The sequence below is a fragment of the Podarcis filfolensis genome, assembly GCF_964270895.1.
Source record: "Podarcis filfolensis genome assembly, chromosome: 14".
NCBI classification, from domain to species: Eukaryota; Metazoa; Chordata; class Lepidosauria; order Squamata; family Lacertidae; genus Podarcis; species Podarcis filfolensis.
In genome coordinates, this window is record NC_139616.1 from 4,170,634 (window position 1) to 4,182,031 (window position 11,398).

Here is an 11,398-nt window from a genome sequence, read left to right on the forward strand (position 1 = left end):
AAAATGTCCCTTCTGCCTCCTTACATTTCCAACATTTGTTATCAGACAGGTGATATATCTTAGCTAGCTTGACTGGGGTCATGTACCACCGGTATAACATTTTCATAATATTTTCTTTCAGGGCACTACATGCCGTGAATTTTATCCCGTTGTTCCATAACCTTTCCCAGTCTTCAAACATAATGTTATGTCCGACATCCTGTGCCCATTTTATCATGGCAGATTTAACTGTCTCATCCTGTGTATTCCACTTAAGCAGCAAGTTGTACATTCTCGATAATACCTTAGTTTTTGGTTCTAACAATTCTGTCTCCAATTTCGATTTTTCCACTTGGAAACCAACTTTTTTATCCAATTTAAAAACCTCTTGAATTTGAGCATAGTGTAACCAATCTCGCACCTTATTTTTTAGTTTATCCTTACTCTGCAGTCTCCAGTTGTCTCCAATTTTTTCGATTATTTCCCAATATTTCGGCCAATAGGCCTCCATATTGGGTCTTTTTCGAGCCTTGGCCTCCACTGGTGATAGCCACCTCGGGGTTTTACTCTCTAATAAGTCCTTATATTTCATCCAGACTGCAAAAATTGATTTTCTGACAATATGATTTTTGAACAGTTTATGAACCTTAACCTTGTCGTACCATAGATATGCATGCCAACCAAAAGCATTATCAAACCCTTCCAGATCCAGGACATCAGTGTTTTCTAACAAAAACCAATCTTTCAACCAGCAGAAGGCTGCAGATTCATAATATAACCTCAAGTCCGGCAGGGCAAACCCTCCTCTTTCTTTCGAGTCAGTTAGTATTTTAAACTTTATTCGAGGCTTTTTGCCCTGCCAGACAAACCCAGATATATCCTTCTGCCATTTTCCAAAACATTCCACTCTGTCCACGATCTGTAGGGTCTGAAACAAAAATAACATTTTCGGCAATACATTCATCTTTATAGCTGCTATTCGACCCAACAAGGAAAGTTTCAATCTTGACCAAATTTCTAAGTCCTTCTTAATTTCCGACCAACATTTTTCATAATTGTCTTTAAATAAGTTCAAATTTTTGGAAGACAAATAGATCCCTAGGTATTTCACCTTTTTAACCACATTTAATTCTGTTTCTCTCTGAAACCCCTCTGTTTCTGTAGATGTCAAGTTTTTGGCCAAAACCTTAGTCTTTTGTTTGTTCAACTTAAATCCTGCAACCCGACCAAACTCATGAATAAGTTCTAAAACTCTTTTTGTACTGGGTTCTGGCTCCTGTAATGTCAAAACTAAGTCATCTGCAAAAGCTTTCAGTTTATATTGTTTCACTCCGACCTCTATCCCTTGTACCAACCGGTCCTCCCTAATCATGTTCAATAGCACCTCCAGGACTGAAATGAATAAAAGAGGGGATAGAGGGCACCCTTGTCGTGTCCCTTTTTCAATTTTAAATTCCTCCGTCACCACATTGTTCACTATTAATTTAGCTTTCTGTTCTGAGTAGATTGCTTCTATTCCATTTTCAAACCCCCGTCCCACTCCCATCCCTTCCAAATTTTTCTTCATAAACTTCCAAGATATATTATCAAATGCTTTCTCCGCATCAATGAAGATTAAAACCGCCCTTGTGTTCCTATTGGTTTGCAATAGTTCCAAAATGTCAATGATGTTTCTGGTATTTCCATATAAATGTCTACCAGGGAGAAAGCCAGCTTGGTCCTTGTGAATTACTTCATTTAAGACCTTTTTAAGTCTGCTTGCTAAAATGTCTGCAAATATTTTGTAATCCACATTCAGGAGTGAGATGGGACGGTAGTTCTTAAGCTGGGTCTTTTCAGATTCTAGCTTGGGTATCAATGTGATGAATGCTTCTTTCCACGTTTCCGGTGCCCTCTTCCCCTCCATGATCTGGTTGCATACCTCCATCAAAGGCTGTGTCAAGTAGTCCTTCAAAGTCTTGTAGTATTTGGAGGTAAGCCCATCCGGGCCTGGAGATTTGCCAAGTTGCATATTCTGAATGGCACCTTCAATTTCCTGTTGAGTTATTTTACAATTCAAGATTGATCTTTTATCTTGGGTTATTTTTGGTAGTCCATTTATCCTTAAAAATTGATCTATCTCCAACTCTTTCTGAGGCCCTTGTGCATAAAGTTCTTTGAAGTATCTGTGGAAGCACTTCCTGATTTCTTCTGGTTTCTGAACCATTCTTCCTTCAATCTCTAGATTTGTCACTGTATTTAACTTTTGTCTTTTTTTCAGCTGCCAAGCTGAAAAGCTGCCTCTTTTTTACTCTTCAAAACATGGCAGCCCTTGACTTTACCTCAGGCAGCAAAATGCAAGAACCAAAAGACAGCCACCCTTCAAAATTTGCAGTTCTCCAACCAAAAGAATGTGCACCAAAATGCTGGGGGGTGGGGTGCCTAAAAGTGTGCATATTGTTGAGAACAACATCCAAAATCACATTACTATATTGGGGGAAATTGCTTGCAGAAATGAGCATCATAGCCCAAATTGGCATACAATATTTGCACATTAGCACTAAAAATGCATTTTTTTGTGAGGACTTAAAGCAAAAACAAAAAATGCAAATGCAGCGAACTGCACTTAAGAGTGGAAAAATGAGAAATGGAAGAAATTGGCAGATTTCTCCACCCCTCCTTGAGACACACAGGCATCTATCATGGTTAGGAAAACTGGTGATCTTTAGTGTCAGCCTTTGGCAGCAGCCAGGAATGTGGCTACTTCCCGCCTTTAAAACCCTCCATCCCTTTATTAATAGAAGCATCAGCTCATTAGGCTGTCTCTACAAGTCAGGGAACATCTGAATCTTATTTAAAACTTTATTAGCTTCCCGTTCACTGCTTCAGCATTTGCTCCATGGGTCTTCCAGGCAGGCCTCATGCGGTGCCACTTTCACAGCTCCTGTTTCCTCACAAGGGGGGCATTTCTGGGTGCTTACAAGGATCAAGCCATGGACAGTTGACACATATCTGCGTAAATTTTGCAGTTTTTAATTTATTTGTATCTACACAAATGTAAGGTACTTTTCAGAGAGGAAAAACGAGCTCATTCTGCTTGCTGTTGTTGGGGCTTCCTCTGAGCTATGGGGCTCCTCTGAGCCCAGGACAATGCACACGGATCAGGCCCCTACTTGCTCTCCCCCCACCCCAAACAAATTAAGATGGTGGGCATGTGAGGAGTGAACGGTGCAACGTTCCCAGCTTCCATGGGATCAAAGTGAAAACTAAATACCATAAACACATAATTTTTAAAAGGGAGACCCAGGGACCCCTGCTCTTTGCCCATCTCCCAAGTCTGCAAAAGGAAACACATGTGCGCATGAGCTGCTCTGGTGGTGACTTGGCCACTGGCCTGCAAAGCTGCAAAAGTCCCATGCCGGAAGCAGAAGGGCACTTTTTACCACTCCCCAAATAAAGGACCCTCACCATTCGCAGCTCTTATGGGTGGAGCTTTGGAAGCTGACTCACCAAGTCATGCTGCTGTTATTATTACACATATACAGTGGACGCTCGGGTTGCGAACGTGATCCACGCAGGATGCATGTTCACAACCCGCAGCGGCGCGTCTGTGCACGCGTGGGTTGCAATTCAGCGCTTCTGCACATGCGCAAAGCACGATTTAGCGTTTCTGCACATGCGCGACTGCCGGAACCTGGGAGTAACCCGTTCCGGTACTTCCAGGTTTCAGCGGTCTGCAACCCGAAAAAACACAACCTGAAGCGTCTGTAACCCAAGGTATGACTGTATTTACCTTTCCTCCAAGGAGCTGAAGGTGGCGCACACAATTCTCCCTCTTCCCATTTTATGTTCATGACTGAGAGACAGTAACTGGCCCAAGGCCACCCACTGAGTTTGCATTTCATGGCAGAGTGAAGATCTGGCCCATAGAAAACACCATATAATCGCTATCATTAGGGAGGTCACTATTTCCACCAGGAATACACACTAGTTCCTCACACCCAGACCTGACAAGGAGCATAAAATCCTTTTCTGAGGGAGGGGCCAAAAGGCTGGAAAGAATGAGCAAAGGAAGAAAGGAATAAACCTGTAGCAATTTAAAGCACTCCCCCCCCCCAACACACATGATATGCTACTCCAGAATACAGATAATGAGACGTGTTCTGCAGACTCTTAAAAATCTGGGGATGCAATTTATCCCCATGAAGTCTTCAATATGACTAATAAAAACACATTGTCCTCTAAGTCATGGATTAAAGCTGAGCTGAGCCCATGGCAGGACGCTCTGCCTTGCTGCCTCCCCTTCGCTGGTTCTGGCTTTGCTGATCTCCACACACACTGATTGGTAGAACAAACAATAGCAAATGCCATCTGCCATTGATCATCTGCTGCTGGGTGAGAATAGATCTTTAATCACTGTCTCCCTGGGAAGAATACAAAAATCGAGATGGATACGAAGGTGTCACAGTTGGAGAGACAATTGCAACACCTTCATTAAAAAATTTTGGGACTCCAGCAGACCAAAGGCTGGCCCACTTTTAAAAAGAAAAACTATTTTATGCGCTTTCTTCCAGCTGTCGGGAAGGCCCAGAAACTGATTTCAAATCACAATTGTGATACATGGACGTAGACAGGCTTTATGTTAGGGGGGGGGATGTTATTTTGGGGGGAGAACATCATTTAGTTAAATATTTTCATTGCGTTGCTTGATTTAGGGGGAGGCATCTGCCCCCTGCCCATGTTGTGATGCACTGATGTAGGGAGCCTCAGGCCACACACAGAGACCCTGACAGAGGTATCAGCATTTTCCAGGTACTTCTGAACCAGTGGCGTAGCGTGGGGGGTGCAGGGGGGGCCGGCCGCACCGGGCGCAACATCTGGGGGTTAGGGTTAGGGGGCGCAAATCCACGGGTTAGGGGGCACAAATCCACGGGTTAGGGGGCGCAAATTACTTGCCTTGCCCCGGGTGCTGACAACCCACACTACGCCACTGTTCTGAACTGATGGGAAGTTGAAAATTGGTAGCTCAACAGTGAAATCAGGACATGGACCTTTTGCCACATGTCCCCTTCCTTTGTGGTCAGGTATATGGCTGCCAAGGAAGAGAGGCCTTTTTAGTGGTGGTGTCCCAATGGCAGCCATTTGTGCGCATGTGCCTGTCACCATCTCTCACCTCTAGAGACTAGGTAAAGTCCATCCTGTTGCCCAGAGCTTTTGATACCACCCTATTTCCTTTCATCTGCTTTATATGTGCTTGTTTCTTACTAGATGGATTTTTTTTATTAAAAAAAACACCACATTTTTATAATCTGGTACTGATTCCACTGTTATGTTCTGCCTGATGCCTTGAGTGTTTTTGAAATAGAAAGGCAAGGCACAATTTTTGAAAATAAATATATTCTGTTGCAGAGTTCACATGCAAACATGGACTTGCAATGAAAATCTGACACAGCTTGAATTATAAAAGTCCCCCCTACCTGCAAACATACCCCCTGCATTTGGACGGGGAGGGGGAGCACTGACCTGGAAGACAACACCTCAATTTTATATGCAATAAAAAGCATACATAATGAATTACGCCACCACTTATCCTTTGATCTCCACCTGGATATTTATGGATGGCACACACACTCTGTAAGTAGAAGAGGCATGAAGAACAGCTGCTTGGGCTGCTTGTGTGTGTTTTAATGTAACAAAAAGTGTTGTGGCACCTGAAAGGCTCAACAAATTTATTATAGCATAAGCTTCCACAGACTGTCTTTTGGAATTTTTCTTTGTTTTAATAAATTTGTTAGTCTTTCATGTGCTACAAGACTCCTTGTTCTAAGGCAGCTTCTCCTCTGGAAAATGTAGGGTGTCTGTGTGCAATACAGAAAACAGACCTTGCACTTCAAGGGTTGTCAAGCGGACAGCACTCAGTTTCAAGGGCGACCTGGATCAAGTCCAGGTAAAGGGGGAGGCAAAGCCAGAGGTTGTGAAGCTGCCCATCCACAGTTCCTGGACAGCAGCTGGACAGTCACTGATCGTCCCAACTGTGGACAGATGTATTCTAGTTCTATTTAAATTGGTTAGATCTAAATTTGCATGTGTACATCTAAATTAGCAGATGAAAGTGTAGGCTAATTTCTGCCCTTTTGCACCTTAGAAAGTTGTGTGTTTTGTTTCTTTGCGCCTTTTCCTCTGCTGTTATCTGCCTATAGAAATATGTCAGAACTTCAGACAATCATCACCACCACCCTCCCAACCTCACCTGCATGCTGTGCTGCCGTCCTCCTTGTCTTGAGTAGAAATCTGTTTCTGGGTCCTCTGGAAACGCAAGTAAAAGTCTCACGGCTGCTGCACAGTTCAGACACCTCCTTTTTGAGAGACCCGGTCTCTCATGCCACCTCCTTTGCATATCGATGAACTTAAGCCAGGGCAAAACTAGGCTTTATTTCACCCGGGTCAAAGACTCAGTTTGGCGTGCGTGCATGCGCGCACACACACACACACACACACACACACACACAGGCTGGGAACCTCAATGGCGCCCCTCTGGAAGCTTCACTTCAAAACCCTGGCTGATGGGGTCCAAAAGAAACCAGAGCAATATGTTTGGCGCCAGCTTGGCTGCGGGAGTTGCCGGAAGGAGGCGTACAAGGTGCCATCCAACCATCTTAGGGACTCCACTTCGGATTTGTGTAGTTTACTCTTTAATCTTTTCTTCTCCTGCAGATATCCGGCAAAACAGGTAAGAGTTTTCACTCTCCTAGATGGACTACCTTCCCCGGTTGATGAGTCAGCTGAATACCTTTGGGAACTCACAAGCATGGGATGGAGATGGCTATCCCATATACTTCTGTCGTCAGCATCCAGCTTTGACAGGAATATTTGCTTTATCTTATTGATGGATGCATTCATGGAGGATAGGCCTATTTTGTATAAATATAATATCCAAATTAGTTTATGATTTTCTCCTCCTATCTGTTTAAAGCTATCACTTTTATAAAAACACTTGTTAATCCTGCCTGACATTTTCATCAGGCTGCTCCCAGCTTGTGAAAAAGAAGTCTTTCTCTAGTTTGTTACACAGAGCTCTTTGTTCTACTTTACAAGGAATTATTACTCAAAAAGCATGCCTTTTTGTTGCAAAAACTCAGGTTGGTCCAGTCATGTTATGTACACTATTCTGCAGCCTATGAAAAACTGCCTTTGAGCTTTTGAAATAACAGGCTACCTGGGGTGAAAGTGGATAATGATACAATATTATTGCTAAGTATGCCCTATTGCTTTCACTTTTTCTTCCTTGGGTCTAGTAATATAATCCACAAACCACACTCTTTAGACAAACAGTTGTTTAAAAAGAAAAGTTTGCAAATTCTTCTCACTGCACTCTGAGTTATGTACTGTTATGAGTTATTGGGGGGGTCAGTCTTGATAATACACAAGGGTTCCTTTCCCAACCTATGATCACGTTTGTGGGCATTCCTTTGTTGAGGTAATGGTTTTGGCTGGCCAGCAAAGTGTCCTAAGCAGCATCTCCAGGAATGAGCTTGGTTGCAACAGCTACAGCAAAGTGATGCTGCTGTACAGGGAGAGAGAGGCAGGCATGCGGTCCTAGCAAGAAGAACAAGATCCAGAGTTGTTGAGTGTGGAAGCTGGCAGACACAGAGGCATGTCTTGCTCTGTGCTGGATGGTGGGGCTCCCCTGGAAACCAAATGGGAAAGCAAAATCTATGGGGGTGCTTATGCTGTGATGTCCTCTGTCCTATGTTCCGGTTGTATATATGTGTAAATGAAACCGCATACAGTCTCTGCTGACCTTCATTCCAAGGAAACTGAGCCCTGGGGAAGCAGAGGCAGCTCTGCAGTTTCTCATCACCCAGAGTTTGGGGTGACATTTAACAGTATGTATACATGCACAAACACACATGCACAGTACATAAATAACACACATGGCGGAGCATTTTGTTCTGTTTAGAAAATATTTATGCAGATGGCAAAGGCCCATATCCTTCCTAACCAGATTTGAAGTTAAAGTGAGGTTTGAGTGGCCATGTTTCCCTTTTCTTCACTGTTTCCCTGCACAGATTAACTTTTACTAGTAATTACAATGTTTGACTTCCCGAAGATGCAGAGATAATGTACTGTGAATTCTGTTCAAACTCTCAGACCTTGTTCTAACAATCCTACAGAAAACCCTGCTGCAATAGTGTGAAAAGACTACCACCTTGTGGAAAGCAACAGGAAAGTTTGTGAGAAAATGGGGAAAGGCAGAAGTAAGCCCTAACCATGGCTCTTTGTGGGACAGATCATAGAATCTTATAGTTAGAAGGGACCCCACGGGTATTCTAGTCCAACCCCCTGCAATGCAGAAATCTCAGCTAAAGCATCCATGACAGATGGCCATCCAACCTCTGTTTAAAAACCTCCAAGGAAGGAGAGTCAACAGCTTCCCGACGGAGACTGTTCCACTGTTGAACAGCTGTTACTGTCAGAAAGTTTTTCCATATGTTTAGTTTTTCTAAATCTCCTTTCTTGCAACTTGAAGCCATTGGTTCGAGTCCTACCCTCCAGAGCAAGAGAAAACAAGCATGCTTCCTCCTCCATGTGACAGCCCCTAAGATATTTGAAGGTGGCTATCCTATCTCTTTTCAGTCTCCTCTTTTCCAGGCTAAACCCAGCTCCCTCAACCGTTCCTCATAAGGCTTAGTTTCCAGACCCTTGATTATCTTGGTCACCCTTCTCTGCACATGTTTGAGCTTGTCAACATCCTTCTTAAATTGTGGTGCCCAGAATTGGACACAGTATTCCAGGTGTGGTCTGACCAAGGCAGAAGAGAGTGGTACTATTACTTCCCTTGATCTGGACACTAGACATCTGTTGATGCAGCCTAGAACAGCATTAGCTTTTTTTTGCTGCTGCATCACACTGTTGACTCCTAGACCCCTCAATACATTTCACATGTACTACTAGTAAGCCAGGTGTCCCCCATCCCATATTTGTGCATCTGGTTCTTCCTGCCTAAGTGCAGAACCTTACATTTGTCCCTATTGAAATTCATTTTGTTAACTTGTGCCCAGTTCTCCAATCTGTTAAAGTCATTTTGATTTCTGATTCTGTCTTCTGTGGCATTAGCTACCCCTCCCAGTTTGGTGTCATCTGCAAATTGGATGAGCATTCTCTCAATTCCTTCATCCAAGTAACTTATAAAGATGTTAAACAACAAGGAAAGAACCTTGCAGCACCCCACTTGTCACTTTTTCCCAGGATGATGAGGAACCATTAGTGAGTACTCTTTGGGTTTGGCGAGTCAACCAGCTACAAACCCACCTAACAGTCACCTTGTTCAACCCACATTTTATCAGCTTCCTCACGAGAATATCATGTGGAACTTTGTCAAAAGCCTTACTGAAATCAAAATACACGATATCCACAACATTTCCCCAATCCACCAAGTTTGTAATTCCATGGGGGGAAAAATGAGGTTCATCTGGCATGACTTATTTTTGAGAAACCTATCCTGGGTCTCTACTGGACTGGACCTAAGGGTCAGGGGCCCCTTTACCCTTTACCTTTATCCTGGGTCTTAGTAATCACAGCATCCTTTTCATAATGCTCATAGAGCAACTGTTGAATTATCTGTTCTAGGACCTACCCTGGTATCGATGCCAAGCTCACTGGTTGGTAATTAACTGGGTCTTCCTTTCCCCCTTTTTGAAGATGGGGGACAATATTTGCCCACCTCCAGTCTATAGGGACCTCACCTGTTCTCCAAGAATTCTCAAAGATAAAAGGGTTTGAAATTACATCCACAAGCTCCTTTAGTATCCTTGGATGCAGCTCATCAGGCTTTGAATTCAAGATTTGAATTCATTGGAAGTAGCTAAGTGTTTCCTTCCTACCTCTTTTCCTATCTTGGGCTGCAGCTCCCTCCTTACACCATTTATTCTGTTATCACCAGGTTGGGCATCACTTTCCTTTTGGGTGAAGACAAGGGGAAAGTAGGTTTTGAGTAGTTCTGCCTTTTCTCCTGTTACCGGAAAAATCCGAGGGCTCCCTTGGACAAAAACAAAGACACCAACCAGGATAACTTGGAGCAAAACAGCAGCCTGTAGGCTTGACCTTTATTGAACTGTTGCAACAGGGTGTTCCCGTCACTTGCAGGAGAGAGGAAAGACACAGAAAAATGGTGTGCAAGACCTTATAAAAACTTTTGAAATTCCCATCCTGTAGGTCAAGCCCACCCCCAGAAACATCATGCATACATTACAGAAAGGAGGGGTTGAGGGAGGAGTTGTGGTGGTAACCTGAGTGTCCTGTCACCTGGCTGGTTCCCTTCTCCTTCTCCCCATGAGTCATTTTCTGAAGACAAAAGGTAGTCGCAGTTTCCTGCCCCCTGCGGGAAGATCTGATCATTGTCCTTTGTTCCAGTCCATGCTGAATCCACTCCCATATGCAAGTTCTTTGTGATCTTGATTGTCTTCTGTCTAGGACCATCAGGGTTGGCATAGCAACTGGGCAGGGCTCCTGTGGATGTGCTGGGCTGGCCTGTATCAAACCTTCCCCATTTTGTAGTCCTTCCTTCATGGAGTAAAATAAAAGTGGAACAGTGCAAATCCGATGTATGGTTGATTTTCTATGAATTTATAACAGAAGTGTAGCGTATGTAGTGTGTGAGAAGTTTGTACAAACTGAATGATGGGGGCGGGTTCCTGCTGCACTCCGTCACCTAATAGCATTTCTCTGTGTTCCCCATGCAGAAGACCTACCACTTGCTTGTTCTTCCTCTCACTTTGGACATAGCTGAAGAAACCTTTATTATTATTTTTGCCCTCTCTTGGAAGCCTGAGCTCATTCTGAGCTTTAGCTAACCTGACTTTCCCCCTGCAACTGTTGGCTACTTATATATATTCCTCCTTTGTGATTTCTCCTTTCCTCCATTTCTTATACATGCCCTTCTTAATCTCAGCTCATCTGTGAGCTCCTTATGCAGCCACACCGGTTTCCTTAGATGTCTCCCACTTTTCTTTCTTGTTGGTTTTGTCTGCATTTGGGCCTTCAATATTTCTCCTTTTAGGAACTCCCATCCTTCTTGGACTCCCTTCTCATTGAATATTTCTGACCACAGGATCACACCCAGTAGCTCCTTAAGCTTTTTGAAATTGGCCTTTTTAAAGTCCAGAGTGTGTGTTCGACTACACTCAGTTTTCCCTTGCCTCTGTATCCTGAAACCCAGGAGAACATGATCACTTCCTCCCAAGTTTCCAAGCTCTTCCACTTCATCAATCAGTTCCTCCCAACTGGTGAGGACCAGGTCCAAGATAGATGATCCCCTTGTTGGTTCCACTTTCTGGGAAATGAAACTGTCAGTATAGGAATTTGTCAGACCTTACATTCTTGCCAGAGTTTGAGTCCCAACAGATATCATGGAAGTTGAAGTTCCTCATGATTACTATTT